The sequence below is a fragment of the Gorilla gorilla genome, chromosome 16, assembly GCF_029281585.2.
Source record: "Gorilla gorilla gorilla isolate KB3781 chromosome 16, NHGRI_mGorGor1-v2.1_pri, whole genome shotgun sequence".
NCBI lineage: Eukaryota > Metazoa > Chordata > Mammalia > Primates > Hominidae > Gorilla > Gorilla gorilla.
In genome coordinates, this window is record NC_073240.2 from 42,357,076 (window position 1) to 42,384,398 (window position 27,323).

At 41.4% G+C, this 27,323-nt stretch overlaps 1 protein-coding gene across 30 annotated transcripts in view; it reads left to right on the plus strand.

Annotated features, from left to right (window-relative positions):
• MGA (MAX dimerization protein MGA) overlaps window positions 1-27,323 on the plus strand; it is a 152,673-nt gene that overhangs the window by 22,725 nt on the left and 102,625 nt on the right. For 18 of the 30 annotated variants that reach the window (XM_031007795.3, XM_055363438.2, XM_055363450.2 and 15 more), the window contains exon 1: window positions 19,304-19,458. The exons of 8 other annotated variants lie outside the window; for them this stretch is intronic. The gene's annotated coding sequence lies outside the window, so the exon portion shown is untranslated. Of the gene's footprint in view, window positions 1-19,283; window positions 19,807-27,323 lie in introns of those variants that run through there. 4 more of the 30 variants (XM_055363434.2, XM_063698491.1, XM_055363459.2 and 1 more) reach the window with 3 other exon arrangements.

The following is a 27,323-nucleotide window of genomic DNA, read 5'->3' on the forward strand; positions in this document are numbered from 1 at the left end:
TCCCATTTTTAAAGTGATTTTTTGGTTGTTGAGTTGTAGGAGTTCTTTTTATATTCTAAATATTAGTCCATTATCAGATATACGGTTTGCAAATATTTTTTCCTTTTCTGTACATTGCCTTTTCACTGTCTTAATAGTGAATAATATACAAAAGGTTTTAATTTGATGAAATCCAGGATCTTTTTTTATCGTGTATTACCTGTGCTTTTTGTGTCATACTTTTTTTTTTTTTTTTTTTCCCTGAGATGAAGTCTCACTAAGTCGCCTCCGCCTGCCTCAGCCTCCCAAAGTGTTGGGATTACAGGCATGAGCCATCATGCCCGGCCTTTTGTGTCATACTTAAGAAATCGTTGCTAAATCCAAGGTTGTGACTCTTTCTCATTTTTTTTCCGTAAAAGTTCTATAGTTTCAGCACTTACTTTTAGATCTTTGATCTGGTTTGTGTTCATTTTTGCATGTGGTGTGAGGTAAATGGTTCAACGTAATTCTTTTATTTTTTTGAGTCAATGTTCTCCTGAACCAACATAATTCTTTTGTATGTGTATCCAGTTGTCCCAGTACCATTTTTTCATCCTCTGTGAATTTAATAAAGTACTTCTTCATATTTTACATAAGACATTTCTTCATACTTTATATAAAACTGGCCTAACATTCCATTCAAAATATTACTATACAGGCCAGGTACAGTGAGTGGATGGATCATACATGTAATCCCAGAACTTTGGGAGGCTGAGGTGGGAGGATTGCTTGAGGTCAGTAGTTCGAGACCAGCCTGGGCAACGTAGCAAGACTCCATCTGTACAAAAAAAAAAAAAAAAAAAAAAGGAAGGCCGGGTGTGGTGGCTCACATCTGTAATCCCAGCACTTAGGGAGGCCGAGGTTGGAGGATCACTTGAGTCCAGGAGTTTGAGACCAGCTTGGTCAACATGGTGAAACCCTGTCTCTACTAAAAATACTAAAAATTAGCCAGGCGTGGTGATCACGCACCTGTAATCCCAGCTATTTGGGATGCTGAGACATGAGAATCACTTGAAACCTGGGAGGAGGAGGTTGCAGTGAGCCGAGACTGTACCACTGCCCTCCAGCCAGCCTGGGTGGACTCTGTCTCAAAAAAAAGAGGAAAAGAAAAAATATTACCATTCAAAGTGAATATGAAATGTGTATTATTAATTGTGGAATACTAAAGTTGGAGTATATACCATAGAGGTTGTCTTCAGTCCTCCTTATTTTATAAATGTGGAAAGAAAGACCTAGAAAAGTTAACTGATGTCCAGTGTTGTATAGCTAATCAGTTGGAGATAATACTTTAACCCAGGTGTTTGCAAACTTTTTCTGTAGAGGGCCACATAGTAAATATTTTAGGCATTGTGGGCCAAGAGGCAAAATAGGGTATTATGTAGGTACATATATTAAAAGAAAAACCAAATTTCCACAAATTTTGTGTTGATGAAAATAAAAAATGTAATTGTTTAGTACTTTTTCATTTTGGTAATACATGTCTACAGATGGGAAGAATGGAATTCTTTTTTTGGGGAGGATAACAATTTGTTTAATTGAAGTTCAAAGTAAATGTTCCTTAGCCTTAAAATCAGTTGCAAATGTTCATCTGTTGTTATTTATCTGTATGAGGTTTTATGTATTTAATCTTAGAAAATGTCATTTTTCACAGACAGGTCCTGCCAATTACTCATATCAATTCACAAGCATGTGTTTCTAATTGAGCCTGTTAGTCTCTTGGAAGGCATTTTAAGAATTCTGTTAGGGCCGGGTGTGGTGGCTCACGCCTGTAATCCCAGCACTTTGGGAGGCCGAGGCTGGTGGATCACTTGGGCGGAGCTCTAGACCAGCCTGGCTCACGTGGTGAAACCCTGTCTCTACTAAAAGTACAAAAATTAGCTGGGCGTGGCATGTGCCTGCAATCCCAGTTACTCGGGAGGCTGAGGAAGGAGAATCTCTTGAACCTGGGAGGTGGAGGTTGCAGTGAGCTGAGATTGTGCCACTGCACTCCAGCCTGGGCAACAGAGTGAGACTCTGTCTGAAAAAAAAAAAAAATTGTTGGATTCTTTGATTTTCAAAACATTAGTTGAAGATAATCACTTTAAATTTAAGGCTAGGTGGAAGCTCCTCAATTGCACAAGTAAATAGATTTTGAAATGGAGAAATTCCCTTTTCATTTGCAGCAAGTTCTGGTGCAAGTATAAAATGCTGAACTTGGAAGATATATTCACTACAACTTTGTATGGGAATGGACATCTCTCATACTGTTTTAATTCTGGACAACACAGGAAGTGTATGTACTTTGACAATACTTGTGGTTCAAACAATATTAGTTTTTATTGAAATGACTTTGTGGCAGCATAAGTTCTGCATATAATCACTGTTTTGCTATTTGACTAGGTTGAATTCATTGAGGCACATGATGAAGTCTGTCAGAAAAGCTAATTTCCAGAGCCATTCAGTGTTCAATTAATAGTGGGTGTGGGTGGTCTCATTCAGAAAAATTTCAGCTCACCCTGAATTTAAAAAATTGCAGTAAAAATTTCCCTCTGCTAAGCTCAATCACTGCTTCAGAAAATAAACTGAAAAAGTTTATTTTCTCTGGATATACAATTCTTTGGCAGCTATAGTCAGATGTGATTTAGTTAACTAACCATTGCTAAGTGACTTTCCTTGCTTGGCTAATAGAGGTGATATTCAGAAGCTGACTTTAGTTGCATCCTCTTTTGTAGTTTTTATTTTTGTGAAGAAATTTAGCTGTGAGGAGATATTCCATTTTATTTTATTTATTAATATTTATTAATTTTTTTCTATTTTTCTTTTTTTTGGAGATGGAGTCTTGCTCTATCGCCCAGGCTGGAGTGCAATGGCATGATCTCGGTTCACTGCAATCTCTGCCTCCCGAGTTCAAGTGATTCTCATGCCTCAGCCTCCCCAGTAGCTGGGGTAACAGGCGTGAACCACCATGCCTGGCTAATTTTTGTATTTTTAGTTGGAGGGGGAGGTTCTGCCATGTTGGCCAGGTTGGTCTCAATCCCCTGACCTCAGGTGATCTGCCCACCTTGGCCTCCCAAAGTTCTGGGATTACAGGCGTGAGCCACTGGAGGGACAATTGCTTGAACCTGGGAGGTGGAGGTTGCAGTGAGCCGAGATCATGCCGCTGTACTCCAGCCTGGGCAACAGAACGAGACTCCGTCACCCCCCGCCCCCTGGAAAAAATGCGTTTTTTGACTTAATGATATTTTCTTTTTTTTTTTTTTTTATTATACTTTAAGTTTTAGGGTACATGTGCACATTGTGCAGGTTAGTTACATATGTATACATGTGCCATGCTGGTGTGCTGCACCCACTAACTCGTCATCTAGCATTAGGTATATCTCCCAATGCTATCCCTCCCCCCTCCCCCCACCCCACAACAGTCCCCAGAGTGTGATATTCCCCTTCCTGTGTCCATGTGATCTCATTGTTCAATTCCCACCTATGAGTGAGAATATGCGGTGTTTGGTTTTTTGTTCTTGCGATAGTTTACTGAGAATGATGGTTTCCAATTTCATCCATGTCCCTACAAAGGACATGAACTCATCATTTTTTATGGCTGCATAGTATTCCATGGTGTATATGTGCCACATTTTCTTAATCCAGTCTATCATTGTTGGACATTTGGGTTGGTTCCAAGTCTTTGCTATTGTGCATAATGCTGCAATAAACATACGTGTGCATATGTCTTTATAGCAGCATGATTTATAGTCCTTTGGGTATATACCCAGTAATGGGATGGCTGGGTCAAATGGTATTTCTAGTTCTAGATCCCTGAGGAATCGCCACACTGACTTCCACAATGGTTGAACTAGTTTACAGTCCCACCAACAGTGTAAAAGTGTTCCTATTCCTCCACATCCTCTCCAGCACCTGTTGTTTCCTGACTTTTTAATGATTGCCATTCTAACTGGTGTGAGATGATATCTCATAGTGGTTTTGATTTGCATTTCTCTGATGGCCAGTGATGATGAGCATTTTTTCATGTGTTTTTTGGCTGCATAAATGTCTTCTTTTGAGAAGTGTCTGTTCATGTCCTTTGCCCACTTTTTGATGGGGTTGTTTGTTTTTTTCTTGTAAATTTGTTTGAGTTCATTGTAGATTCTGGATATTAGCCCTTTGTCAGATGAGTAGGTTGCGAAAATTTTCTCCCATGTTGTAGGTTGCCTGTTCAGTCTGATGGTAGTTTCTTTTGCTGTGCAGAAGCTCTTTAGTTTAATTAGATCCCATTTGTCAATTTTGTCTTTTGTTGCCATTGCTTTTGGTGTTTTGGACATGAAGTCCTTGCCCACGCCTATGTCCTGAATGGTAATGCCTAGGTTTTCTTCTAGGGTTTTTATGGTTTTAGGTCTAACATTTAAATCTTTAATCCATCTTGAATTGATTTTTGTATAAGGTGTAAGGAAGGGATCCAGTTTCAGCTTTCTACATATGGCTAGCCAGTTTTCCCAGCACCATTTATTAAATAGGGAATCCTTTCCCCATTGCTTGTTTTTCTCAGGTTTGTCAAAGATCAGATAGTTGTAGGTATGCGGCGTTATTTCTGAGGGCTCTGTTCTGTTCCATTGATCTATATCTCTGTTTTGGTACCAGTAGCATGCTGTTTTGGTTACTGTAGCCTTGTAGTATAGTTTGAAGTCAGGTAGTGTGATGCCTCCAGCTTTGTTCTTTTGGCTTAGGATTGACTTGGTGATGCGGGCTCTTTTTTGGTTCCATATGAACTTTAGTTTTTTCCAATTCTGTGAAGAAAGTCATTGGTAGCTTGATGGGGATGGCATTGAATCTGTAAATGACCTTGGGCAGTATGGCCATTTTCACGATATTGATTCTTCCTACCCATGAGCATGGAATGTTCTTCCATTTGTTTGTATCCTCTTTTATTTCCTTGAGCAGTGGTTTGTAGTTCTCCTTGAAGAGGTCCTTCACATCCCTTGTAAGTTGGATTCCTAGGTATTTTATTCTCTTTGAAGCAATTGTGAATGGGAGTTCACTCATGATTTGGCTCTCTGTTTGTCTGTTGTTGGTGTATAAGAATGCTTGTGATTTTTGTACATTGATTTTGTATCCTGAGACTTTGCTGAAGTTGCTTATCAGCTGAAGGAGATTTTGGACTGAGACAATGGGGTTTTCTAGATAAACAATCATGTCGTCTGCAAACAGGGACAATTTGACTTCCTCTTTTCCTAATTGAATACCCTTTATTTCCTTCTCCTGCCTGATTGCCCTGGCCAGAACTTCCAACACTATGTTGAATAGGAGTGGTGAGAGAGGGCATCCCTGTCTTGTGCCAGTTTTCAAAGGGAATGCTTCCAGTTTTTGCCCATTCAGTATGATATTGGCTGTGGGTTTGTCATAGATAGCTCTTATTATTTTGAAATACGTCCCATCAATACCTAATTTATTGAGAGTTTTTAGCATGAAGGGTTGTTGAATTTTGTCAAAGGCTTTTTCTGCATCTATTGAGATAATCATGTGATTTTTGTCTTTGGCTCTGTTTATATTCTGGATTACATTTATTGATTTGCGTGTATTGAACCAGCCTTGCATCCCAGGGATGAAGCCCACTTGATCATGGTGGATAAGCTTTTTGATGTGCTGCTGGATTCAGTTTGCCAGTATTTTATTGAGGATTTTGGCATCAATGTTCATCAAGGATATTGGTCTAAAATTCTCTGACTTAATGATATTTTCAATTGTGATGGGTTAATTGAGATATCACCCCGCTGTAAGTTTATGGGGACCTGTATTGGTGTCATTCCAGGTTACTGGAAAATTATTTCTGTAACCTGTATGTGTATACTGGTTAGCAATGTAGTTTTTACTGAGTCACAGTCAGAAAAGTTAGAGAAATATTTATAGAGCATTTATGATGTCAAGTAAAAAATGTCTGAAATCCATGAAGACTGCCTCTCTTCCATGTACAACTTACTTCTTCAGATTTGTTATTTCCATTGGATAAGCTTCAGGTTTCTTTTATATGTTGATGTTCTCCAGGACTATTTTCTAGCTTGGCTCTCTTTTCTCATTCAGCTTCTATGGTTCTTTACCTTTTGTTGGGTCATACACCCCTCGGAAAATTGATAAAATTTATGGACCCTTTGTCAAAAATTGCTTGTATGTACCTTACACAAACTTCTGCTTATAATTTTAGGAGTTTCACAGGACATCTGCCTGCAAGCTCATTCGTAGATTCTAGATCAGAGCCCCACTTCTCTATGTGCTACCTGAATAATTGCACTCACATTTGTAGTTTGAAATACGTTGATTTTCCAATCTATTTCTTCAGTATGATTCTCTGTCCTGAGCACTAGACCCTGATATTCATTTACTTCCTCTCCTTGCATATTGTGAATATTCTGTTGTACTACTCCACTTATGAAACTGTAGTTCCTGGAATACATTTTTCTGTTGTTAAATCCTTGACTCGTTGGTTATGAGGCTCTGCCACTTCCTTGTTCTTTAAGACATTCTCCCTCCTTAGCTTCTGTAATTCTACTCTCATCTATTTTTCTCTTATTTCTGTGACTACTCTTCTCTTCCTTTTTCCTAGATTCTTTTTTCACCACCTGTCCTCTAAATGTCTGTTCTGACCATAACCCTCTGAAATATTTTACTCTACATTTTTGGGCTAACTTTTTCAAACCCCTGGCTTTAGTTACTTCCCAAATCTTTGTATTTAGCTAAGGTTCACCTTTTTTTATCTCCAGTGTCTACTGGACATTTCCACTTAGATCAATGGTTCCTAAATATTTTGGGGGATTACATGCTCCCTTAATAATCTGATTAAGGTATATCTCTCTCCCCAGAAAAGTACACCGCATACTCAATTTTGCATACTGTTCTAGGGTGTTCCTGGACCTCTTTCAGCCCCTCCATGGATTCCCTGTGGTATTCTAATTAAGCAGATATTAAGATGTTCCTGAGCTGCCTTTAATTCATGTTTGTCCAAAATCGACACTATCATCATTGCCTCTAACCCATTTTATTCTTATTCCTCTCCCTAATGCCTCTAAATATAATTATTTGCCTCTTAATTATTTACTAACATTCATTCTGCAAATATGTGAATGCTTACTTCGTATCTGGCACCTGACCTGAATATGCAGTGATGCACAAAATAGACATGGTTATTTAGTTCTCTCAAAGCTTACTCTATAGCATAGTCATTAAAAGTGTGAACTTTGGAGCCAGAGTGTCTGGGTTCAAGTTTTGACTCCTTACTGCTTTGTGACCTTGAACAAATTACTTAACCTCTCTGTTTAACCTTTAACTTAACCTTTTAGTTTCATCATCAGCCTGCTTCACTGGTTATTAGGATTAAATGAGTTAATATATGGCAAATGCTGTGTATATGTTAGCTGTTATTCATGGAGGAGACATTGAATAATCATAAGTAAATATACATTTTGGTAAGTACTATGAGGGAATAGAACAGGGTACTTTGAGAGAGAATTTAAATTAGGGAGTAGGGATAGCATTGCTAAGGAAGTGATATTTAGACAAACTGGTAGGATGTATAGGTGTTACCCAGGTGAAGGTTTGTGGGGACTGGAAGCAAAGCGTTTCAGGCAAATAGAAAAGGCAGTGTAAGAGCCCTTCTCTGAGAAAGTGTTTGGAGCATTTGAGAAATAGAAGGTCATTGTGCCTGGAGTATGATGTGTTATGGGGAGAATGATGTGAACGCAGAGATCTGTAGGCCATACTAAGGATGTTAGATTTATTCTAAATGAAATGGGAAGCTAATGGAAGGTTAAAAATGGCAGAAATGGCATGAACTGATTTATGTTTAGAAAGGGTCCCTTGATACTGTGTGGAGAATGGATTACAGGAGAGCCAGAATGAGTGCCTAGAGAGAAAAAAAAAAGAAAAGTCTGTTGTAGTCTGAGTAAGAGCTGCTGGTGGTTTGGACTGGGGTGATGCATGAAGGTGGAATGAAGTGTGTGGGTTCAAAATGTTTTAAATTGAGTGCTTCTATGTGCAAGGTACCGTTGATAGAATCTTAGGGTACAATGTAGAGGTTAAAAAGGACATACAGGCTGGGCACAGTGGCTCACACCTGTAATCCTAGCACTTTGGGAGGCTGAGGCGGGTGGATCATGAGGTCAGGAGTTCAAGACCAGCCTGGCCAAGATGGTGAAACTTCGTCTCTACTGAAAATACTAAAATTAGCTGGTCATGGTGGCAGGAACCTGTAATCCCAGCTATTCGGGAGGCTGAGGCAGAGAATCGCTTGAACCTGGGTGGCAGAGGTTGCAAGTGAGCCGAGATCATGCCACTGCACTCCAGCCTGGACGACAGAGTGAGACTGTCTCAAAAAAAAAAAAAAAAAAAAAAAAAGGACATATAGTCTATAATTTGTAGGGATGGGGTGAACAGGAGAGAGAAGACAATTATACAAATAAATATAAAAAATAGACCTGTGTAAGTTCTAGGAAGAACAGATATATGGTGTTTTGACAGCGTATCATGGTCAGGAAGGTCAGTGATGTAGAATCAACAGGAAGATTTGATGATTGACTTGATGTAGAAGGAAGGGAGAGGAGGATATGTAGTTGGATATGGAGAAAAGTCTTACTGGGTTCTAGTCTTATTGTCATCTTCCACACCATCTTGTTTGTTTGTTTGTTTATTTATTGAGCTGGAGTCTCGCTCTGTCACCCAGGCTGGAGCTCAGTGGTGCAATTTCAGCTCACTGCAACCTCCGCCTCCCAGGTTCAAGTGATTCTCCTGCCTCAGCCTCCTGAGTAGCTGGGATTACAAGCACCCACCACCACACCTGGCTAATTTTTTTTTATTTTTAGTAGAGACGGGGTTTCGCCATGTTGGCCAGGCTGGTGTCGAACTCCTGACCTCAGGTGATCCGCCTGCCTTGGCCTCCCAAAGTGCTGGGATTACAGGCGTGAGCCACCGCACCCAGCCTTCCACACCACTTTGGTTAACCAGTAACCAAAGTAATTCTTTACTTCCTATGAGAATTATTCTATGATCCCTCAGTATAATTTAGTTGCTTTTTGTTTATACTTCCATTACACCCCAGGCAGAGAGCCAGTAGCTTTCTTTATTCTGTGTTGTCATCATTGAGTATTGGTTATCTGATAATAGTTGTCTGATAATTGATGGTAAGCTTTTGAGGGTAGGAATCATGTCTTTGTGTTCCAGGATATGTACATGGTAAGTGCTCAATAAATGTTTGACTTGAGGAATTAATGAATACTCTGTTCTTTTTTGTCATGTGCCTTTGCGTAAGCTGTTCCTTCTCCTTAGAATGCCCTTCCTTCCCTTGTGTGCTTTGTCAACTTCTAGACATTCTTTAACACTAAGCCTTACTTGATACCTCAGTGTCAGTTCCTCCTACCACTATGCTTCTATAGTTTTTCTTAATTTTAATTTTTTTTTGAGACAGTCTCATTCCATCACCCAGGCTGGAGTGCAGTGGTGCGATCTTGGCTCACTGCAACCTCCACCTCCCTGGTTCAAGCAATTCATCTGTTTCAGCCTCCCGAGTAAATGGAATTACAGGCGTGCACCACCATGCCTGGCCAACTTTTGTATTTTTAGTAGAGATAGGGTTTCACCATGTTGGCCAGGCTGGTCTCAAACTCCTGACCTCAAGTGATCTGCTTCTCTTAGCCTCCAAAAGTGCTGAGATTACAGGAATGAGACACTGTACCTGGCCCTATAGTTTTTCTTTTGTATACCTCTTATAAATATTTGATAGTGCAGAGTAGGGATCTAAATGTTCAAAAGAGTGAATATATATCATGAACATCATGGACTTGTAGATTGGATAAATATTTTCCAAATATAGAAGCCCATTTCCAAGTAACCTAGGTTATTTTCATCTGGTCTTAGTCCATTTTGTTCTGCTATAACAGGATACCACAGAGTGGGTAGTTTATAAACAATAGAGGTTTATTTGGCTCACAGTTCTGGAGGCTGGGAAGTCCAAGAGTATGGCACTGGGATCTGATGAGGGTCATCATATGGTGGAAGGCAGAAGGGAGCATGTGAGATAGAGGGGGACACCGGGGCAGGACTCACTTTATAACAACCCACTCTTGAGATAACTAACCCACTCCTGTGATAGCAACATTAATCCATTCATGAGGGCCCTGACCTCATGACCCAGTCACTCCTTACTAGGCCCCACCTCCCAACTGTTGTGTTAGAAATTAAGTTTCCAATGCAGGAACTTTCTGGGGACAGATTCAGACCATAGTACTTATGAGATAAGTTTACTGATCTTACTTGGTTTTAATTTTGTCTCTTGTTTTGATCTTCAGTGTTTTACTCTTATAAAGGCAGCCCTATCTCCAAATTCTGGATAATTTATTGTAGTTCATTGACTACATAGCCACTGATTGCAATGTCTTCCTCCACTTTCTAATTTTATTTCTCCTTCAAGAGTCAGCTGAAAAGTCTCCTCTTCTTCGTAAAGAAAAGTCCCCTTTCTTTTCTTTTTTTCTTCCCTTTCCCCTTCCTTCCCTGTCCCTCTTCCCCTTCCTTCCCCTTCCCTCTCCTTTCTTCTCTTCTCCTTTCCTCCTTCCTTTCCCTTTTCCCCTCTCCTCTCCCCTCTTCTCTCCTCTCCCCTCTCCTCTCCCTTCCCCCTTCTCCTCCCCCTTCTCCCTTTCCCCTCTCTTATCCCTTCCCCTTCTCCTCTCCCCTTCCCCTCTTCTTCCCCCCTCCTCTCCCCTCCCCCCTCCCCCTCTCCTTTCCCCTCTTCTCTCCTCTCCCCCCTCCTCTTCCTTTCCCTTCTCCTCTCCCCTCCCCCTCTCCTCTCCCCTCTTTTCCCCTCTTCTCTCCGCTCCTGTCTCCCTCTCCCCTCCCTTTCCCTTCTCCACCACTCCTTCCTCCCCCTCCCCCCCTCCTCTCCTCTTCCCCCCACTTTTTTTTTTTTTTTTTTTTTTGAGACGGAGTCTCTTGCTCTGTCACCCAGACTGGAGTGCAGTGGTGCGATATTGGCTCACTGCAAGCTCCTCCTCCTGGGTTCACGCCATTCTCCTGCCTCAGCCTCCTGAGTAGCTGGGACTGCAGGCGCCTGCCACCGCGCCTGGCTAATTTTTTTTTTTTATTGTATTTTTAGTAGAGATGGGGTTTCATGTGTTAGCCAGGATGGTCTCGATCTCCTGAGTTCGTGATCCACCTGCCTCAGCCTCCCAAAGTGCTGGGATTACAGGCGTGAGCCACTGTGCCTGGCCTCCTCTTTCCCCTCTGATTTCCTCCCCTCCCCTCTGCCCTCCCCTCCCCTCTCCTCTTTCACCTCTCCCTCCTCTCCTCTTCCCTCTCCCTTCTCCCCGCTCCCCTCTCCTTTCCCCTCCTTTCGCTCTGATGCCTAGGCTAGAGTGTAGTGGTGCAGTCATAGTTCACTGAAGCGTCAAGCTTCTGGGCTCAAATGATCCTCCCACCTCAGCCTCTGAGTAGCTAGGACTATAAGCATGCACTACCACATTCAGCTAATTATAATTTTTTTTTTTTTTTTTTTTTTGAGAGACGGGGTCTCACTATGTTGCCAGGCTGGTCTCTAGGTTCTGGCCTCAAGTGATCCTCCTGTCTTGGCCTACCAAAGTGCTGGGACTTATACCCTTTGTAGGTTTTGTATGTTTCTATAGTGTTCCAGAGGTTTTTCTACACTACCAACTACAGTTTTTCAATATGATTATTCTGTCTTTTCAATCAGAGCTTGAGCTTTTTGAGGGGATTTGTTTGTATTTATTCATTTTCCCCAGGGGACTTGTTTTTATTCATTCATTTTCCCCAGTTTTAGGGCTTAGCACATAGTTGATGCTTAATAAATATTCGTTTAACTCATTGTAGCCTTATTTACTTATGCTAATAAGGATAGAGAACCTCAAGAATGTAGAGTGGAACTAATCATGAGATGAAAAATACTGCCTCTGTATAATTGCTACAATTTATAATCTATATACATATAATTTGCACCGCATTCAAGTTGCTTTGAATAATCTTTATGTTCTCTATTTCCATACAGCTTTTACCTCTTTTTAAAACAGGTGTAGCTGGGCGTGGTGGCTCACACCTGTAATCCCAGCACTTTGGGAGGCCGAGGCAGGTGGATCACCTGAGGTCAGGAGTTCGAGACCAGCCTGGCCAAGATGGCTAAACCCCATCTCTACTAAATATACAAAAAAATTAGCAGGGTGTGGTGGTGGGCGCCTGTAATCCCAGCTACTGGAGAGGCTGAGGCAGGAGAATTGCTTGAACCCGGGAGGCCAAGGTTGCAGTGAGCCAAGATCATGCCATTGCACTCCAGCCCGGGTGACAGAGCGAGACTCCATCTCAAAAAAAAAAAAAAAAAAACACCAAAAAACAACAAACAAGCAAACAAAAAAACCCTCACAAAAAATAGGTGTTCCCTGCTGTGTTCCAGTGGTTAGATCACAGCTAACAATTTTAGTAAAGGTCAAGATTATAAAATATTTTGAAGTAATATTTAAAATCCGACCTAGCAAGACCCCATCTCTACGTTAAAAAAATATATATATTAGCCAGTTGTGGTGGCGTGGCGTATGATCCCAGCTACTCAGGAGGCTGAGGAAGGAGCATCACTTGAGCCCAGGAGGTTCAAGCTGCAGTGAGCCGTGATCATACCACTGCACTCCATCCAGCCTGGGAGACAGAGTGAGACCCCGTCTCTTTAAAAAAAAAAAAAAAAAAATCCTATTTGGTTTACTTTTCAAATAAAACAAGTTTCCCCCACCTTTTTTCCTCATATATGTGATATGCCTGGAGCCTAGTTTAAACTAAGTGTAACTCAACCTGCCTCTTCCTTTGCCACCATGTGTTCCACAGTTTTTCCTAGTTATGTGGTGATTGGGTGGGTCTGTCTGACCTTGGTTTCACTACACTGTTCTGTACCGTTACCATAGTTCCAGGATCTTGCCCCACCGTAAAGGATTTCCTGTTTTCAGTGTCTCCCCAACCCTGATTCCCAAAGTAGCTTCTTAATCTTGTGGCTGTCCTTTGGTCTCGACTGAGATGTCTCTTGGCTAATATCCTCTTCTTCTGTATTGTTACTGATGAGGAGAAGCTGACTCTTGACTTCTTGGCAAAGTGACTTATACTCCATCACAGTCCTGTTGTATATATTTTTTTCTGTGAACATCAAATCTTAGCTATCTAGGGAGGCTGCTGTACGGCTCATCAGTTATTTCTAAATACCTGTCTGCAAAGAAGTTTTCAGTGGTATATCACAGAATAAGGAAAATGTAGTGAATTTTTCATCTATCTAAGTGTATTAAAAAGACTATTATAATGAGATGTTCTTTCTAGTGGTTTTTAATCTGAAAATGATCTTTTTTTAAAAAAAACATAGTAATAATAGATGATGGATGTTTTGTAAGATAAATTTTGTTCACCTTATGATGGTCCTCTAAATACTTTTTTGGGATATCTTGCTGGTCTGTGATGTCCAATAGTTGGGGAATTCCTACGTTGATCACCATAGCTCTTTTCCCTGAGGCAGTATTGCCCTTCATGCAAAGGAAGGATGGCTTCTTTCATATGCATTTGTAAACAATTTTCCAGTATATTTTTCTCTCATAGGCTTCTTCTTGATTTTTGCCTAATTCCAAAGTGCTGAGATTACAGGCATGAGCCACTGTGCCATCTTTTAAATAAAGATGGAGTCTCACTATGTTATCCAGGCTGGTCTCAAACTCTTGGGCTCAAGCGTTCCTTCCACTTCCTCCTCCCAAAGTACTGGGATTACAGGCCCGAGCCACTGTGCCTGACTTACATTTTCCCTTTAGAATTTAGTAAAACAAATTCACCGTTACTAAAGTGTCCTTTCTTTAATATATTTGCTATTTTTTCTTGTAGATGAATATATAACAGATGGTAGTCTCCATTACAGCTTGTTGCTTCTATTGCCAGATGGTGTCATAACATTTTTTCCAATTTATTCTAAGGATCTGTTTGTTTTTGTTGATTTTCTAGGTAATACATTTGTCCCTCAGTATCTGTGGGGGATTGGTTCCAAGATCCCGCCCCCCGCAGGATACCCAAATCCTCAGATGCGCAAGTCTCTTCTATAAAATGGCATGGTATTTGCATGTAACCCATGTACATCCTCCCATATACTTTATTTTTTTAATTTACCTTTTTTTTTTTTTTTTTTTTTTGAGACAGAGTCTTGCTCTTTCACCCAGGCTGGAGTGCAGTGGCAGGATGTCAGCTCACTGCAACCTCCGCCTCCTAAGTTCAAGCAATTCTTGTGCCTTAGCCTCCCAAGTAGCTGGGATTACAGGCATGTGCCACTATGCCTGGCTAATTTTTGTATTTTTAGTGGAGCCTTGCTGTGTTGGCAAGGCTGATCTCGAACTCCTGACCTCAAGTGATCCGCCCACCTCGGCCTCCCAAAGTGTTGAGATTACAGGCGTGAGCCACCGTGTCTGGCTTTTCCCGTATACTTTAAATCATCTTTACTTATAATACCTAGTATAATTTAAATGCTTTGTAAATAGTTATACTTTTTTTATTTTGTTGTATTGTCATTTATTTGTTTTATTTTTTCCACATATTTTTGATCCACGATTGGTTTAATCTGTGGATGTGGAACCCACAGATACAGAGGGCAGACTGTATCCAGTCAATGGGCAGTCAATAAGACTTTCCTAGAAAAATATTTGTATCTCCTCAAGTGTCTGCCCTGTCAACATTTATCTATTCCCCTAAAGATAAATAATTTGGGATAAGAGTCACTGGGTGCTAGTTTTTTAAAACCACAACTCTACCCCTTTGGGAAATGTTTGCCAAAGCCAGGGATATAACTGCGTAATATAACTTCAGTATGTATTACGACCCTGTTTTCCAAACCTCACGTTGTTGGACACTGAATCAGTATCTGATATTTAGACTTGCCTAAAAAATGAGCATCTGTGGTTTTCTATTTATTCAACAAATATGTGTCCACCCTATCCCAGGCATTGTGATCAGCACTGGAATAGAGTGGAGCTAATGGTCTAATGTGGAAGACATATTAATACGTGGTTTTAAAAATAATTAACACAGTTGTGGTAAATGCCATAAAGAAATACAGGGTACTATGAGAGCATATAACTGGAAGACCTTACCTGATCACGAGGGTTAGGGAAGTGTCTTAAAGAAAATACATTTACACTTAAGTATGAAGGGTGAATAGAGTTAGGCTGGAGGCATCTGGGGCAATCTTCTTAGGCAAGGGTGAGGAACGTGGTTATGTGGGCTTGAGATGTGGGGCAGCAAGGAGGAATGGTGTTTCTTTCTCTCTCTCCCTCTCCTCTCTTCTCTCTCTCTCTCTCACTCTGACACCCAGGCTGGAGTGCAGTGGCACGATCTTGACTCACTGCAACCTCTGCCCCCTGGGCTTAAACAATCCTCCCACCTCACCCTCCTGAGTAGCTGGGACTGCAGATGCACACCACCAGGCCCAGCTATTTATTTTTATTTTTATTTTTTTGTATTTTTGGTAGAGACAGGGTCTTGCCATGTTGCCCAGGCTGCTCTCGAACTCCTGAGCTCAAACAGTCCGTCCCACCTCAGCCTCCCAAAGTTCTGGGATTACAGGCATGAGCCAGTGGGTGTTTCTTAATGAATGTTGATTATATTCCATAACATTTCTGTCCTTCTTTTCATCCTCCCTTCTCTTAGCATTTTCTAAAACATGCTTTTAATCATATTACTATGCTGATTAAGAAACTCTTTTCTTTCTTTAAGAGACAGGGTTGGGGGGTAGGTCTCACTGTTGCCCAGACTGGAGTGCAGTGGCACAATCACAGCTCACTGTAGCCTCGACCTCCTGTGGTCAAGCAGTTCTCTCACTTCAGCCTCCTGAGTAGCTGGGACTGCAGGCACCACCACACTTGGCTAATTTTTTAATATTTTGCAGAGATGGGTTCTCACTATGTTGTCCAGGCTGGTTTTGAACTCCTGGGTTCATGCGATCCACCTGCCTTCTGCCTCTGCCTCCCAAAGTGCTGGGATTACAGGCGTGAACCACTGCGCCCAGCCCAGAAAGTCTTAAAAGTTCCTCTTTGGGTACATTATTAGCTCCTTGAAGGCAGATATCTTGCCGTTTTTAATTCCTTAAATCCTTAATTTTTAATTCCTTCATTACAGATATTGGTGGCAATCATACTTTGTCCCCCAGCATGACTGATTTCAGTTGTAGTACTAAATGGTGGGCAAGGATGGAGTTGTCTATGATTCTGTTTTTACCCTCTGCCTAGGACCTGAATTTTCAGGTTGGCTAGTGAAGGCCCTTTTTTTTTTTTTTTTTTGAGATGGAGTCTTGCTCTGTCGTTCAGGCTGGAGTGCGGTGGCGCGATCTTGGCTCACTGCAACCTCCACCTCCCTGGTTCAAGCAATTCCCTTGCCTTAGCCTCCCGTGTGGCTGGGATTATGGGTGCACGCCACCATGCCCGGCTAATTTTTTTACATTTTTAGTAGAGACGGGGTTTCACCGTGTTGGCCAGACTGGTCTTGAACCCCTGACCTTAGGCAATCTGCCTGCCTCGGACTCCCAAAGTGCTAGGATTACAGGCCTGAGCCACCGCACCTGGCCGAAGGACTTTTTGTAAAAACAAAACAAAACAAAACAAAACAAGCATCTTTTGCAACTCAGTCTGTATGTAGCCCGTATTTTATGAATGTTCTTTATTATATTGATATTTTAAACAAGGCCATAGTCCAGGAGTTTGTTCATGGTAGTGGTTTCATCTGAAGAGTGAGGTCTTTTTGTCAGTTGACAGAGGATGTTTTAGAAATCAGAACCGAAAGGATTGGATCTGAATAGATTGGATGAGGAAGTTTGTCTTGGTGGATTCTGTTACTTAAGTTGTGCCAATCTTTGGGGTTCTGCTGTAGACATCTGAAAAGTGCATGAGGTGCCAGCCTTTCCCCTATCCTCAGCATATAGTAGGCACTCAGATATTTGCTGAATAGGAAAAGTGTGCATGGTAAATGAGATAGTGCCTATGTGTTTATAGAACAATCTAGGATCAAAACTGTGTACATTCTAGGCCAGACTGTTTAATTGCATGCATTCTCTCTAGTTTTTTGTTTGTTTCCCCTTAATATTCAGAAAAATCTACTTGAACATGCAGCCTAGGAAAATCAAGGCAAAGACTTTTGTGTTAGGCTGGACCAATAAGTTGAGCTATGATAAATGAAAAAGGTGGAACTTAGGAGCATCACTTTAGCAGTTAGCTTGGCATTCTTAAACCTTCGGTTATATATGGATGCCTTTTAAAGGAGGAAATTTCTTACATTATCCAAAGTATACAACCAAGAACTTTAGTATGAGAATGCTGCATTAAAAGTTGAATGTAACCATTTAAGTGGTTACTCAAAGCAAACACAAAATAAAAAAGAAAAACAAGTGGTTACTTGGTACCTGCATGATGGTAAATCCAAACTGGATCCCTGAAATGTGTGTGGTGGTATGATTATTTTTAGAATATAATCTAAAAACACTTAAAAGTTCTCATAGGACCCTCAGATTCTTGACATCTCCTGACCTCTCTAGGTTAGGCGGACTCCACTTTGAAAAACTATGGATAGTTTTCCTCTCCCACCGAGATATGTAGTACTGAATCTTCAAAGTTCAGCGTTTTTTTTTTTTTTTTTTTTTTTAAATATCTAGTATTTAGTTATATGTTTGCCTGGTGTAGGGAAGGAGTACCAAAAGAGAATCTCCATTCCCGTTCTTCCCAAGTTGTCCTCACAGATCCCCCAGTTAGAGAAATCATTTGGGTTAACTTGTCTCTTTGGGGATGCATGGTTGTTAACCAGTCATTCACACCTTATGATCATATATTTTAATGCTAAATCAACATAAATTTACTTCTTCCCCAGAAAATGGAAAATTTTTATGAGGAAACCCCAGATCCTTGAGAGGAAGGCATTCTTGGTAAGGTGGGAGATTCTTACAGGGCAGCTTGTAGGAAAGAAGTTCTTGGGTTCAGGGAAGAGGAGGAAGGTGTTAAACTGTTACTTTTCAATTTTGCCTAGCATCTTGAATGCTCTTGCTGACCGTGCCTGACTTGGGGTTTCAGAATGCCTTCAGAAGTCTCTGAAGTAGCCTACACGTTTTCTAGTTCAGACTATTCCAGCAGTTTCTGTCCATGTTGTTGTATGTCTCCTCAGGAAGAGCAAAGTGTAGAGAAATATGACCTTCATAAGTAAAAAGTAGGTCAGATCAGTAGTGTTGGATAAGCCTCCTTCTGTTGACTCCTTCCTTAGTCTTCTCATTCTCCATAATGTTTTGTATTGTCACCTAGCATGTCACGTAGTAGGTTCTCAGTGCTTGCTAATTCTTATGAAAGAAAGCAGTTTTGGATCATTGACCACAAAATCTGCTCTCCTACTCCCTACTTCTTTTTTGCCTTTTAAGAAACTACGCTTCCTTTTTACTGGTGTCAGGAGCACAGAAGAAAGAACAGTTGGTAAGGAGTAGAGAAGGAGGAAGATAACTGCTTTTTGAAGGTTAGGAGAAATACTGTCCATTGATTTACTTCAGCAACTGCCTGACACATAATAGATATTCAGTAATACTTTCTTTGCACCTCATAGCTTAAATGTCTTGAAGAAACAAAAATTGAATGCACAGGATCAAGGCACTAAAGCTTAGATAACACACTCCTGCATCGTTTCCCTGTTTTATCAAGATATCTTTCATCTTTATATCCGGCAATTTAGTGGCAACTCTTCGCTTTCCAACTGCGCACTGAGTCTTTCGGTCTCCTCCCCATTTTCCTAGTCGTCTTCGGTTGTGGATGTTGTAAACTCGACCATCCGTCTCTCAAGGTCTTTGCTTCAAGGTTTCCCAATGCTCTGGAGCTGTCCAAGCCCCGGTACTCGGGGGAAGAAGACCTCAGATTCATTTGACAGGCTTGTGGAGGTTGGGGGTCTGCGGAGCCCCGTGTGGGTGGGGCTGGGTGCGGCCGGGGCGGGGCCGGCGAGGAGCCCTAGGGAAAGGGTGAAAGGCACAGTTGAGAAAGGCCCGCTGGGCATTGGTTTCACAGTTTCCACGAAGGCTTCGTGTGCAAGCCTGAGGAATTTAGGTGCCTCCCTCCTGCCTCGCCTTTCTTGGTTCTAGAACCTTCAGTAGGCTTTTCTGGGTTGCAGGGACCCGGAAAAGCAGCGGCTTCCACTCTGGGGGCGGGTCCCAAGGGTCTTGCTGCTGCTCTGGGGCCGTTTGGACTCCTGGTGTTGGGGGAGGGGTCAGGGAGGTGCTGCTCGCGTCTCCTTTTGCGCCTGCGCGGCGGGCTCCGAGCGGGTAGGAGCGCGTGCGCGGTGACGTGGACGTCCGGTGCGCGCGCGCAGGCTCTTCAGCTGGAGCGGACACACGGTGTGCGAACCGAACAGAATAACCCGCCCCCAGCGGGATGTGAAGGACTCCGGGTGAGGCCGGCCACGCCCCGCACGGTAACTCTCGGGCGTGGGTGGAGGGCATCGCTTAGTACTGGCCCGATTGGAGTTTTTCGAGAGTTTGAAGCTCTTGTGTATTTGAACGGCGTGAGAAACGTTCCGCTGAGAGAGCTTCGCACGCCCTCGCCAGGCCGGGCCTTGCGCGGGGCCGCCTTTGGCGCGTCCCTGTGGTCCCTGAGCGAGGCTGCGCATGTCACCTCGCGCGCGTCCCCGGCCTCACTTCCGCGTCGCTCAGCTACCTAACTGGGAACATCGACGCCAGAGAGAGCGGCCACGAGGCGGGAGGGGTGAGAAGCGCCCATGGCTCGGCCCTGCCTTCGCGTGTGTGGGGTGCCGCTCCGCGTGGTACGGTCCGCATGACGACTTCTCGCTCGGCGCCGGGCTCTAGGTCGTGAGCCACGCTTACGCGCTTTTCAGTTTAGAGCCTAGGTCTCGTGGTTCTAGAACTCCAAGGGAAACGGTGTCGGCGTCGCTTTTCTGAGGAACTTGGCGCAGCGTTTTGACACCTGTGCAAACGTCTTTTCTGACAAGTAATTTCCGGCCAAATTGTTTGAGGCAGGACGTCAAGTTTAATAAAGGAGGGCGAGGAAGTGAGCTGTAGGAGTGGGGACTTGGTAAACAAAGGACCGGTGGTGTGTAAGTGCAGAAATGAGGGAGGGGAAAACAGGTGGGAAGAGCAGGTGTTATTTTCTTTTTTCCTCTGTGGGGCAGCCTTTACCTAGTTCTGTTTATGGGGTTTCCCGTTTCTGTTAAATGGTCAAGTAGGTCTTTGCCCTCAGTGCAAGGTATCTGGGACATTAACATCACCCCCCCCGCCCCCCCCAAAGCTCCAGTAGCCAAAGTTGAGGAATCTATGTGTCAGAAGAATATGGAGAAACTAGGGATCGTTTCAGACTGGGTCGGGAGTGCAAAAGTGGTCGTGTCTTGCTGTACAGATTTTTGCCTTGCCTTTCGAACCCTGGGAATGCCTTCTTCCTCTGGCTGGGGTGGAAGCAGGAACGGGTAAATGAGGTCTGAAAGGAGGGGTTACTGATGGCAGACCAACACGAGCAACCAAAGTGCACTCTTTTATTGGGAAGATAACTTTCCCAAGGTTCGCCTCGCCGGAGCAAACACGTGGATCATGAGAAGTCTCGAGCCCACCCGCGCGTGTTGTTGTAGAGCTTGCCAGGCTTATGCGGCTGAGTCCCTGGTTAACTGCTTGCTCTGTTCGTTCTTTTTGGGCACGATGCCGCGGCTAGGCTGCAGGGAAAGTGCCTGGGGGTGGCGTGACGGCTGCTGGGAAGGGGGTTGGCCGGGGAGGGTCTGGTGGCTGGGTCTGTAGTCTCCAAGGTAACAGAACGCGGCTGGGTCCCGCAGAGCGGTCATCGGGTTCCGGCCGGCGGCACGTGATCTGTCGGGACTCTTCCCCGGAAGAGCTTTCCTTGCGGCATTTTTTCACGTGGTTCTTGCCCAGCTGTCCTTTGCAGTTGAAAAGCGGCGGTTTGTGGGTCATTAATAGTCGACGGCGTCTGCTCCTCTCGGGGAAGGCAGTGAGACCGAGCCTTTTACTTTCCTGCGTATCGGAACAGCGCTAGTGTTTCTTGCCGCCAACGGTTGTTTCTAGCGTTTGTGTGGGTTAAGTGGGTTGGGTCCACTTTACAGAAAACACAGGCTAAGGACTTGAGGAAATTCAGTGCCCTGGGTACCTTGGCATACTTACTTCAAGTTTGACTACTGCCCGTTTCTGCCTTAAAAGTTCTTCAAATTCTGCTTACCCAACTGCTAGAGACCTGTCAGCTTTCTGCCCCTGAGTTGTAGTTAGGGTCCATTCTTAGGAATAAAAAATACTCCTGCGGCCAGCAGTAACAAATGGTATCTGGGAAGAGAAGGAGGCAGTACTCTCACGCAGGTGCAATTCTGTGCCTTAAAACCTAAAAGTGTTTCAGATAATATTTTGACATTTGCCCTCTAAGGTTGTGACGATAAAATGCCCAGGATATTGTCTGTTCCGAAGTGAGTAGTTCTTAATAAATAGCAAGTACCATTTATTAAATTAGTAAAAATAAATGATGGTTAAGAGCGATTAAGAAAGTATTAATAGTTGGCTATTTTACTGTCTTTGCCACCGTTTGCTTTCATTTTCTTATTATATTTATATCCACATTCTGTTTTTAAGAAACTTAAAATTTCTTGACCCAGTGTTTATTGGTAAATACTGAAATCTGAGTGAACCTGTTCTCTTGAAATTTGAGTTTCACAAATGTAATTTAACCATATTCTTATAGTGAAGGATTATATTAAGGAATATACTAACATCTTGGTGCCTGCCATACTACTGTATTTATTGTATGAAAGGTTGTAGAAGTTTGTAGCAGTTCGGAAAACGTTCAGAATGTGTTGCTTAGCATTTGAATATTTGTGTTTTTAAATAATGGTATTGACTTGGAATTTTGATTTTGTGTAACTAATTTTTGGGGTTGAGCACAGTACATTAATCATTGAATTAGGAAACTATCTAGTAAAACTAGTGTATTTTGTGAGTTGTATGAGGATCATTGCTTTAGTAGATAAACATTTCCCAAAGAGGTCACTGGTGAAAAGACATTAAAATAGAGAGTCTGAAATTGTAACAATTTATGGAACTTGTCAGATTACTTACCTAAAAAATGTTTTATATGATTGCTTTTGTGTGTGTATATGTCTTCTGGTGTGACATTTCAGGGTGTTACTGAATTTTCCCCTCCACAACTTATTTTGTTGGCTTTTTATTGTAGCTATTTTATCTAGATAAAAAAAAAATTTGATGTTGAAAAGCCGAATTGAAAGTTTTTGAATGTTAAGGTATATATGTACCAAAATTGTGGTTTTCATTAAAGCTTCTAGTTTCCCAGAGTATTTTTAGGATGTTGCTAGAAGATTTATTTCTTCATGAGTAGCCTACCCTTTTCTTTTCTTTATTATTATTATTATTATTGTTGTTGTTGTTATTATTTTGAGACCGAGTCTCACTCTATCTCCAAGGCTAGAGTGCAGTGGTGCTATCTCGGCTCATTGCAACCTCGTGCCTCATCCTCCCGAGTAGCTGGGACTACAGGTGCGCAACACGACGCCTGGCTAATTTTTTGTATTTTTTGTAGAGGGTTTTGTCATGTTGGCCAGGCTGGTCTTGAACTCCTGACATCAGGTGATTCGCCCGCCTCAGCCCCTCAAAGTGCTGGGATTACAAGCGCGAGCCACCGCTCCCGGCCTAGCCTACGCCTTTCTAAAGTACATTTGAGTTTTGCGGTTGGCTTAAGTAGACTTTAGAGTGGTCTTGGTGTGTCTGAAACAGCTGAGTATCCTTAATTGACTGCCCTTTGATTAGAAAATTCAAATGTTTTACAATATTTATCTTAGAAAAAAAAGAAAATTCATATGGTAGCTCCAAACCTAGGCATATGCTTATAGCGAAGTGGAATCTGTGCCTAGATTGATGTAGAATAAGAATTTCATTCCATGTTCTTAAACCAGTAGCTGTTATGGCTCAAGATAGAGGTGGTTTTAGTCATAAATTAAGTCTTTAATTCAATGCATTTTCATCAACTAATGGATTAATTTGATTAGTGGAGTTAAAAAACCGGCCTTATACAAATCATAGGTCAGAAAGTTTGTTTTCCTGTCTTCAGGCACATTTTTACATTTTTTTATTATATGCCTGTGCACAAAGTTGAAATAGGTTGATATGACTTCTCTGCACTAATTTTTTGCTTCGGCAGAAAGAAAAACTCAGTGTGTGTATATAAAGTTAGTGTAAAATTTACTTCAAGTGCAGTCTGATTTTCACCAAACTGGGTTTTTGTCAACTGCATCTTTGATATTTCATAGATTAATCTTTAAAAGACAGTAATTTTTAAAGAACTGGTTAAAACTTCTCTGTCTTGGTTTTACCGGTAATGATCTGAAAACCAAAATTTTAGTTTATAGAAAGATAATGTTTAAGAAATTCGGCACCTTTTCATGTAATTTATAGCTTTGGGATAACTAAATTTTTTTTCATATACTTCTTTGCTGCCTTAGTCATATTAAATGCACCTAAGGATGTTGTGCTCACGTGGAACACATACACATAAAGGATGTTTTGCATACTTATTCACAAAAATAGTTGGTGATTTGTAATAAAACCTTGAAGTTTATGAATTAATAAGTACAAGCTAGGAGTTTGCATTCTTTGAATTATATATCATTGTAGGGGTATTTTTTTTTGCCAGTTCTTTAAGCTTTAATATTTTACCTTATTTGTAACTTCTGTTTAGTTTTGTCAGTCTATTAGGCGATAGGTATCGCCTAAGTGTGTTAGTTTTAGAAAACCAATTAACTTCATAGGTAAAAGCTTGAGGCAGCTTTTGAAAAGAATCACTGTAAATTTTATCTGTCTTTTAAAAATAAACTTCACGTCAGAGGAGAGATTTTTTGTTGTTGTTGTTCCTGACCTTCCCTGATATTAGTGCTTTAGTGTTGGGAAGTGAATTTCTATTTTTATCTCTAGTCTTAATAGGAAACAATAGTAAACCTTTTGAAGTCTTGATTTTAAAAATATCTGTTATCTGTAGACTAACAGATATTTTAAGCTTTGGAGCTGTATGACCAATCTTGTAAGAAGAGGTAAAATTCAGATTAGGTGCTTTTGCTGCTCATCATTAACTCTGATGAAAGGTAAAATACTTTTTAATTATAATGAAGAAAACTAATAAGTGGCTGAATTTGATTAAGATTACTGACCCACTTACACAGGAGTGGTGATGTAGCATCTTCCTTTTTGTATAAAAACTGGAAGCTGTAGCTTTAATTTAGCATGTCAGTTCGGTTGATTTTAGCAATCAGATTTCGTTTTGTTTTTTTTTTTTTTGAGACAGGGTCTCACTCTGTCATCTAGACTAGAGTGCAGTGGCACCATCACAGCTCACTGCAGCCTTGGCCTCCCCACCCCCAGGCTCGAGGGATCCTCTCACCTCAGCCACTCAAGTAGCTGGGACTACAGCTACACACCATTGTAGAGATGGAGTCTCACTGTGTTTTCCAGGTTGGTCTCAAACTCCTGGGCTCAAGCGATCCTCCTGCCTCAGCCTCCCAAAGTGCTGGGATTATAGGCATGAGCCACCATGGCCGTCCTCATTTCTTTATTATAACTTTTTATTGAGATATAATTCACATAACATATAATTCATCATTTTAAAGTATACACCAAAAAGAAATCCCACACCCATTAGCAGTTAGTCCCAGTTACCCCTTCCCCTGAAACCACTAATCTACTTTGTTTCTCTAGATTTGCCTGTGTTGGACATCTCATATAAATGGAATCATACAATATATGTGACTTCTTTCTTTATAACCTTTAATAATTAACTAATTTTAACTTTATTTTTTATTGTTTTAAAGAGACGGGGTCTCACTCTGTCTCCTAGGCTGGAGTGCAGTGATATGGTTATGGCTCACTGCAACCTGAACTTCCAGGGCTGCTGAAGGTGTCCTCCTGCCTCAGCCTCCTGGCCACCATACCTGCTTTTTTTTTTTTTTTTTTTGGTAGAGACTGACTGGCTATTTTGACCAGGCTGGTCTTGAACTCTTGATCTCAAACGTTACTCCCACATGAGCCTCCTAAAGTGATGGAATTACAGGTGTGAGCCACTGCACCTGCCCACCTGGCCTGTGTTTTAGTTTTTAAAGGTTGTGTGTTCACAAGGCACAAAATTTAGAAAGTGTAAAAGGGTATCTTTTCCATGTCATTAAGTTTTCCTTGGATATGACCAATACTACTGTTTTCTTTTCTGTCTTTCCAGAGATAGTCTGTGTAAAGCAAATATGTACATTTTTTTTTCATTCTTTGGCTTTTTATTTATTTTAAAGACCGAAATACTGTCTATTTCTTTGATTTTAAAAAGGAAAAATCTTTTACAAGGGTTGAAAAACTACCTATCAGGTACTATGTTCACTGCTTGGATGATGGGATCATTAGAAGCCCAAACCTTATATCATAATATACTCATGTATACTCATGTATACTCATAATATACAATATACTCATGTAAACAAACCTGCACATGTTCTCCCTGTCTGAAGTTTAAGAGGTACAATAAAAAACTTTTAAAAGATGTGTGGCATAATTTACAACTCTTCTGAATATTTTACGCTTAATATATCTTGTAGATACTTTTTGCATGCATTCATTAAGCTTATACATTCTCTTTTATGACTGTTAACATTCCACTCTATGGATGTGTCATCATTTGTTTTGCCATTTTAAGGACTTCTCTCTTCCTGTCTAGTCTTTTGCTGTTATAAGTGGGAATGCAGGGGATAATCTTGTATAGATATCATTTATCACAGGTGTGTGTATTTAAAATAAAGTCCTATAGTGGGTTTTAACAGTGAATTAAAAAAACTTAAAGTCCTGGAAAAACTTCTTTGTCGTAGGATGATATATGGATTTGTACTTTTGATATTTTCAAGTTGCCCTCTCATAGAGATTCTATTATTTTATACTCCCAGTAACTGCTTAGGGGAGAATGCTGGTTGACCTAACCCTTTCCAGCACTACCAGACTTTGATTTTTGCCAGTCTGATAAGTAAAAAAACAGTATCTCAAGATGATTTTAATTTGCTTTCCTCTTAACTATGTACATATTCATAGCCATTTGCGTTTATTATCCTTTACTCATTTTTCTGTTAGGTATTTGGTCTTGTTGATTTGTAGGAAGCCTTTAAAAATTATTATTACTGTTAATGTATTTTTATTTTATTTTTTTGAGTCAGAGTCTTGCTCTGTCACCCAGGCTGAAGTGCAGTGGTGCCATCTTGGCTCGCTGCAACTCCACCTCCTGGATTCAAGCAATTCTCTTGCCTTAGCCTCCCGAGTACCTGGGATTATGGGCGCACACCACCATGCCCAGCTAATTTTTTTATTTTTAGTAGAGACAGGGTTTCACCATGTTGGCCAGGCTGGTCTTGAGCTCCTGACCTCAAGTGATCTGACCTCCTTGGCCTCCCAGAGTGCTTGGATTACAGGCGTGAGCCACTGCTCCCCGCTGCTATTATTTTTTAATAGAGACGGACTTTCACTACATTGGACAGGCTGGTCTGGGACTCCTGACTTCAAGCAGTCCTCCTGCCTTGGCCTCCCAAAGTGCTGGGATTATAGGTGTGAGTCACCATGTCCAGCCCCCTTTTTATATTAGGGAAATGAGTTCTTTTTAAGTTGCAAATACCTTTTCCTGGTTAGTTTGCTTTTTGATTTTGCTTAAATGATTTTGCCAGATTAAAAAATTTACAGAATATTAAATTTTATTTTATTTTTATTTCTTTGAGACGGAGTCTTTCCCTGTCACCCAGGCTGGAGTGCAGTGGCGTGATCTTGGCTCAGTGCACCTTCTGCCTCCTAGGATCAAGTGATTCTCGTGCCTCAGCCTCCTGAGTAGCTGGGACTACAGGCGTGCGCCACCACACCAGGCTAATTTTTTTTATTTTTAATAGAGATGGGGTTTCGCCATGTTGGCCAGGCTAGTCTCGAATTCCTGGCCTTAAATGATCCACTGGCCTCAGCCTCTCAAAGTGCTGGGATTGCAGGTGTGAGCCACCACACCTGGCATTATATAGTATTAAATTTATCACTTTTTTTTTTTTTTTGGCCTTACTGGTTTTAGATTTTGTGTCTTATCAAAAAACTTTTCTCAGGATTTAGGAATAAAAAAATTAAATATTAGATTCATCTGGAATTTATTTCAGTGTAAGGTCCATTGAGTTCCAGTGATTTGTCATGGCTTCTTTAAACGTGTGTACTAAGAAGTTAGATAGCTTTTTACTTATTTATGGAACCATGTCTTCTGAACCATATGAAGAACTAATTC